The sequence below is a fragment of the Marmota marmota genome, unplaced genomic scaffold, assembly GCF_001458135.2.
Source record: "Marmota marmota marmota unplaced genomic scaffold, marMar, whole genome shotgun sequence".
In the NCBI taxonomy this organism is placed as follows: domain Eukaryota; kingdom Metazoa; phylum Chordata; class Mammalia; order Rodentia; family Sciuridae; genus Marmota; species Marmota marmota.
Window position 1 is genome coordinate 32,177,985 of NW_025999900.1, and position 6,912 is coordinate 32,184,896.

The following is a 6,912-nucleotide window of genomic DNA, read 5'->3' on the forward strand; positions in this document are numbered from 1 at the left end:
TTTTCACTTCTGCTACATTCCTTCTATCACATCTGTATGACTCCAGCTGGGTAAAATTCTTTGCTTTTATGGGCTCATATGCTGTGTGACCAGACCTATCAGGAGGATCTAGGAAAATCTCTCCCTCTCAAGGTCTATAACCTTAATCACATTTACACAATCCCTTTGCAATGTAACATGTTCTCATGAATTCTGAATCTTGGGGGATGGGTTTTTCTTGTGTGTCTGTGGGAGTAGAACATTATTTTGCCTACCACAGCTAAAGTTAGAAAAGATACCCACCAATATAAAAAGTAGGAAATAAATATATAAAGTACAACTCAATGCTAATCAGTGAAAGACTGCTGAAACAAATGATTTCCTAAAAACACATAATGTAAGTCTTAGATGAAAAGAGGCAAGGGAAAAAAAAATCAATCTATGGAAAGAAATTAAGAGCATCAAATTTTCTACAAAAGTGCAAATCCAAATCGTTTCAGTTTATTTTATTTTTTTGAAACCTTTCAGAAGTAATAATTTCAGAGTTATCTACATTGATCCCAGAAAACTAAGGATAGGGCATATCTATGTTGTTTATAGGTATCCAGCTCCTTTTCTGACCAGTATGTTCTCCTCTGTATTTTATTTTATTTCTTTTTTTTTAATATAAAAAGTTTTTTTTTTTTTTTTTTTTTTTTTTTTTTTTTTTTTGTGTGTGTGTGTGTGTGTGTGTAAAAAAAACATTTGCAATGCAGATACTTGTTTTTTGAAAGGGTCTAGAAGCAGCACTTTTGTTAGCAGAATTCTGGTAAGCTCTGTTGGCTAAAGGCACTAATGCAAGATTAGGAAGGAAAGGGTATATTGAAACCATCCTCTGTTTTTGATGATGACGACAGGCCCCATGCTGACATGAGATGGCTCATGATAGCATTGATGTGAGGTGCAGAGATGGTGAGGACCACAACACCCACACACAAGGTCTTCCTTGAGGGGTACCCATGCTTGTTGCCTGTCCTGATCTTAGGCAGTGACTAACTTCTCTCTCCTGCTCTTCCAGCCCTTCCAAATATTTTGAAACCCAATTTTCTGTTTCAAATCCCTCTCTGCTTGATATACTCAGAGTGATTTTTGTTCTTCTTATAAAGCCCCAAGGAGACAGAAGGTAAGCTTTCAAGTTATTTTTATAAAGCTCACTAAAATTGATCACCTAATCTGTAAAAGAAAGCATAAAGAGAAAACTACAAACCAGTCTTATTAATGAATGTCAATGCAAAACTTCTAAGTAAAATGTAATATAAAATATTAAAATAAAAACAGAATTTAATGAATAATTTTAAGAGTAATAAATCATGAGTAACTGGAGCTCATCCCAAAATCATTTATCATATTAATATATCAAAGGAAGACAGGGAATGAAATAACAGGTGTAAATTTTCCAAAGGAGAGATAAATTTATTTTTTATGGTAATGTACTTTACATAGCACCAAAGAACTAGCTGAAAAGCTATTAGAAACAATATGAATATTTAATAAAGTGACTGGCTGCAAAATTAATTTATAAAATAATTAGCTTTTATTTTAAAAGCAATAACTGGTATGAAAGAAAATATCTCAGTCAAAAGCAAGGAGAAAAATAAAACTGAATATAAACTTTCAAAAATGTGTGTGACCTACATGAAGCCAACTTTAGAGCAGCGGTGAGGGATACAAAAATAGCTAAAGACATGAAAATACGTATCTTACTTTTTCATTAGATGCCTCAACATTTCGAAGACATTAATTGTTCGTAAATTAATCTACAAAGACCATACTTTCCCATGAAACTGCCAGTGTGCTTCATTGTATTTTTCATGTTTAGAATCTAAAATACAAGCTTGAGAGGACGCTAAGAGAAAAAGAAAAGCAATGCAGTGGACTAGCTGCATCCAAATATAAAATGTACCATGCATGTTAGAGTAAATAAAACGGTATGGCAAAGAGGCAGGAATTGATCTGCTGATGATGAATAGAGCAGGAATTCCAAAACAGACTCAAGCACCTGTGAGATTTCAAATCTTTGAAAATATTCACTTCTTTATAAATAGTAGTAGGAGAATTAACTGTTTACATGAAATTAATAAAGTCAGATCTCTTCCTCTCTCATAATTACAAATTATTAAAAAGTATAATGTCAAAATGAAAATCATAGATATTAGAAGTGTATATGCATGAACTAATTTTTATTCTTTGAATGGAAAAAAGTTTTTCAAAGAATAAACATAAGTCTCAGAAACCATAAAGAAAAAGAAATAATAAAATCATATATGTTAAATTTTCTATTAGGCAATATCGATAGATGGATGGATGGTTAGATAGATAAAGTCAAAATGCAAATATTACACTGAGCAAAAAATATTTGTAAAACATATGTTAAGCAAAAAACTGAATCCTTAAATATAATAAAGAAAAGCATATTGAGAGGCTGGGGTTGTGGCTCAGTGGTAGTGCGCTTGCCTAGCATGTGTGAGCCACTGGGTTCTATCCAAAGCACCATACAAAAAATAAACAAATAAAATAAAGGTATTGTGTCCATTTATAACTATAAATATTTTTTAAAAAAGCATACTGAAATCAATGCAATAAAAATTAACAAACAATCCAGTGGGAAAATGGGCAAAAGACAGACAAGTAGTCAAAGGAAAGAAATACAAATGTCTAATAACCTTAGAATATTTCTAACCTTCTTTAAAATTAGCAAAATGCAATTTAAAATAATGAAATGCTCACCAATCACATTGGGAAAAATTAAACCAGTCTAAAGTCTTGTTGGCAAAGTAGAATATAGAAGGTGTTGTACTTTGTGGGACTACAAAACAGTATAACCTTTTTGGAGGTAAACAGGAAATTTCTACACAAATTTGAATTCACATATCCCGCAAAGAATTCTGTAGCTGGTATTTTCCCTGAAGGCTTTATGCATTTAACAAATATTTATAGAAGACTTAGTATGTCACTCACTGTGTTAAACACTATGGGTACAGCAGTGGGTGACTAAGACAAAGCCTCTGTGCCCTCAAGGTACCAATAATCTAAGATGTACTGTTGCTCATAATTATCAAAAAAACAAGCAACAGAAAACGTGAGTAGTGGAAGACTATTTGCATGTTTCTAATACATATGACATCATATTATGAAATTATTGAAGAGAATAAGATAAATATAAATATGCTATTGTGGGAAACAAACTATGTGGAAACAGAAAAGTAAGTCACAGAAACTATGCATATAGTTTTTAGACTTTTCAAGGTATACACAAACACACACTCGTGGGCTTCCGATACAATAAAATATCTGGAAGAATGAACACCTCATTTGAGAGGTCACCTTTGGGATGTGGCATTGGAAAGGGAAGGATGAATGATGGGTCCTCATTCATCCAGAATTATGGACTTTCAGATGGTATAATTATTTTCCTATAGCCAGGTACTAATTTTTAATAACTGAAAAAATTATCTCAGATTCTTGAGGAAAAAGATCTCTCCAAAGGTTTTGTGGGTTAATGTCCATGGTAAGATTTGCTGGTGAACTCCAAGTTCCCATCTCCCAGTGTGGGGAATGGATTCCTGCCTAATTAAGCAGCCCAGCCAGCAGGGAAGGTACAAGCAACACTATCTGGAACACCTGGATTCACATGGAGAGTTGTACTCCTTAATTGTGTGGCAGCCCATCTCAGCTAGAGTTGATTTTTTTCTTGATGTTCAACACTTTTTAGCATTTTCTTGCTCAGACTTCCCTCGCATTTATGGAGTCCTTATTCTAGAAGTCATTGCTGCTGCTGTTTGGTGTTTGAAGGTGTCAGGGGGGAGAGCAATTGTTTATTTTGCAATCCAGAAATAATCATAAGGTGGTTATTTTAATAATCTCCCCTTTTTATTCAGTGCCTGGGCCAAATAGGAACAATCTGTGGCCTTGACTTTTCATTTTGTAAATAAACATTTTCTGGCATCTGCAATGGTCCCCAAGCAGCAGTGCTGTGAGCACTTAGAATAAAACTTCTTTTTTTACCCAGAAGACGTTTGTGATTCTGTAAAGATTTTGTCATGGCATTTATGTAGTCTGATATTCTACAATGCAGTCATACCTACAAATATGATGGATTATGTTTTAGGCACAATGATTGTTTTCAGTGGGGGAAAAGCCTCCCCAGATGAGTTGATACTGGGCTCCATGCTGGGTCTTATGCATTAATCATGAAGTATCATGCTTATGCAAATGTGCAGAAGCCCAATTAGGCAGAGAGCACAGAGCCCTGGGAATAATGTTATGGGCTATTGGGCCTTTGAAATACACTCCTTGGCCAAATTTTCAAAAGCAAAGCAGATTTGAGATGCCTTTTTACTCTTGAAAACAGGTGTACAATTGTCTTCTTAGTGCTTATTTCATGCCTCCAACCTTAAAATAAAGCTTTCTCCCAGTTGGCATGATTTTCCCTCGTTGCTCAACAGGAGCAGTGGAAATTCTGAATCACTGACAAGAAAATAAAATGTTCATTCAAAATCTAGACGTGCTGAGAATATTGAGGATACATCAATATTTGGGGTTTTTTGCCACACGTTTTGAATGTTTCATATATTCAGTTTTCCTCTGGCAGACTCTGCCATCTCTTATATTTTGTGTGATTAATCAAAATATTCTGGTTTCTATTTTGAAAATCCTCTGAACACAATGCAAATATTGTGAAGAGAAAACACAAAATTCTGGAAGACAAGCTCTCCCTTTTCTATATTACTTCCCCTTTTCAAACTTTATTTTGATAACTGGAAACTGCTGATGTCTTACCCACCCCCCAAGTCTTATTTTCATAAGACATTTGTTGAAACTGCTTGAATATTTGGAGAGGATGTCAAGGTGGGTAGAATGAAGGAGGATAAAGTTTAAGTTACTATCACCATGTAAATGACTCTGTCCAAGAGAGGCATTTCAACATGATAATGTCTACACTGCAGTCACATTAAAAACATTCACGGTAAAGGAAGAAAGACTTAAAGATTTTTTTGTTTGTTTGCTGTTTGCATTCAGTTACAATGTAATCCAGATCTTTGTCTAGTTAACACAAGCACCAAACACATATCTGGAATTTTTTTTTTTTTTTTGTGTGTGTGTGTATGTGAGTTTTGCTGGGGATTGAATTCAGGGCTTTGTGCATACAAGGCAAGCACTCTACCAACTGAGCTATATCCCCAGCCCTGAATATTTTTTATTTGACTGAAAACCAGCTTAGGTTCTTAAATACTCTATATCCACCTTCAAAAATTCTATGAAACAGCTGATTGATGATAAGTTGTTTATGATATAACCCTTGCTTCTCTACAGCATTCACTGATGGCCAGTAGGAAGAGGAGGGAAGAATAGAAGGCAGAGGAAGAAAGAATGAGAGGTACATTTTTCCAGTGTGTGGCAATTGAGACTGAAGTCTAAAAACTCAGGAGGAAAGAACGCTTCATGACTTTCAAAAATGGTGTTCATCCGCTGCCATTTTATGCTTTAGAATGCCCTGGCCATGCCAATCAGATCTGGTTGAAAACTTGCCCAAAACACCAAGTCTTCAAATACACCTCTTCACATTAGGCTATTTAACAAGATTGGCTTCTCTCCTCCCAAACCATGGCATGCCCTCAGTAAGCTGGTACTGTGCAACTTTTTGACAATAAAAAACATTGTTTCTTTCCCTTTTGTCTGTCTCTCTTATACATAGAAAATTACATATATATATTTTAATTTAAAGTAGCTCTTACTCCTCACTCTATGGAAGACCATAGGGAGGAAAAAATTCTCTGTGTGATCATTTTGTCAGAGGAGAAAATCATTTCTAAATATTACAAAAAAAACCACTATAATTGGACCAGCAAATGGAGTTGATAGGACATACACTTTATTTCTTATAGCTTGTAAGTAGCTATGAAAAGAAATTCTACCCACTTAGTCAAAACAGGACTGATCACAGTATTGGGGTCCTCTCCAGCAGTATTGTCCTCTCTGCAACCAGAAGCCCACAAAGAAAGTGATCATAGGAGAAGAAAAAGAAACTTCTTCCAGGAAAACATCTGATTCCCATTGAAAGTTTATTTAGATGTTTTCTGTTTCCATAGCAAAAAATTGAAGCAGCAACTAAAGAGGGAAAATTACCATATCAAGTTGAAATTTGTTGCAAGGAAATTTAGTAAAACTTGATACCCTCGAGTTTCCTTCTCCATAAGCAAAGTTATAAAAGGCCTTTGTGTCAATGTTTTGCTTGTTTGTTTGCTTGCTTCTGCTTCTCATTTCTGATTTTCGTGTTTACTATGCAAAACAAGTATCTCCTCCTGATAGGATGGGGACCGAGGAACGGAGTGATGCTGGGAGCTGAGAGATGAGAAACCCATCTGTAAGAGGATGAATGATGGTGTGGTGAGATGGGCGTCTTCCAACAGGATAGCCATTTCTGGGAAAGGTGCTGATTATTCCCCACAGAAATGCAGAGAATGAAGAAAGAGCAGACTTACATTTATTAGTGTCCTTGCTATGGAGTGCAGATGATGTGAGTGTGTCCCCCAGGGGTTCACGTGCTGCAATTTGATCTTCATTGTGAGGTATTAAGAGGGTGGACTCTTGATACGTTTATCGTGTTCAGAGGTGGGCCTTGGGGAGTTGATTAGGATTAGATCAACTCACCAGGGTGGAGCCCCCATGATTAAATACTAGTGGCTTTAGAAAAACAGGGAGGGAAAACAAGTAAGCTTTGTGTCTCCTGTCACGTGATGCCCTGGGACAACAAGTTCATCCCCAGATGCAGGCCCTTTGAACTTCAAAACTAAAGAGACAAAATAGACCTCTTCTTCTTAAAACTTGACTGTCTGTGGTATAGTTTCATAAATATGATAAAACGAGTAATCCAATAATCTACCATCCCACATC

The 6,912-nt window shown here is 35.6% G+C and overlaps 1 long non-coding RNA gene across 1 annotated transcript; it reads left to right on the forward strand.

Annotated features, from left to right (window-relative positions):
- The first annotated feature begins 705 nt into the window (after positions 1–705).
- Positions 706–5,686, forward strand: LOC125615167. The gene is made up of 2 exons (XR_007345715.1): positions 706–1,141; positions 5,332–5,686. It is a non-coding gene; the product is annotated as an uncharacterized LOC125615167 (long non-coding RNA).
- The last annotated feature ends 1,226 nt before the right edge of the window (positions 5,687–6,912 follow it).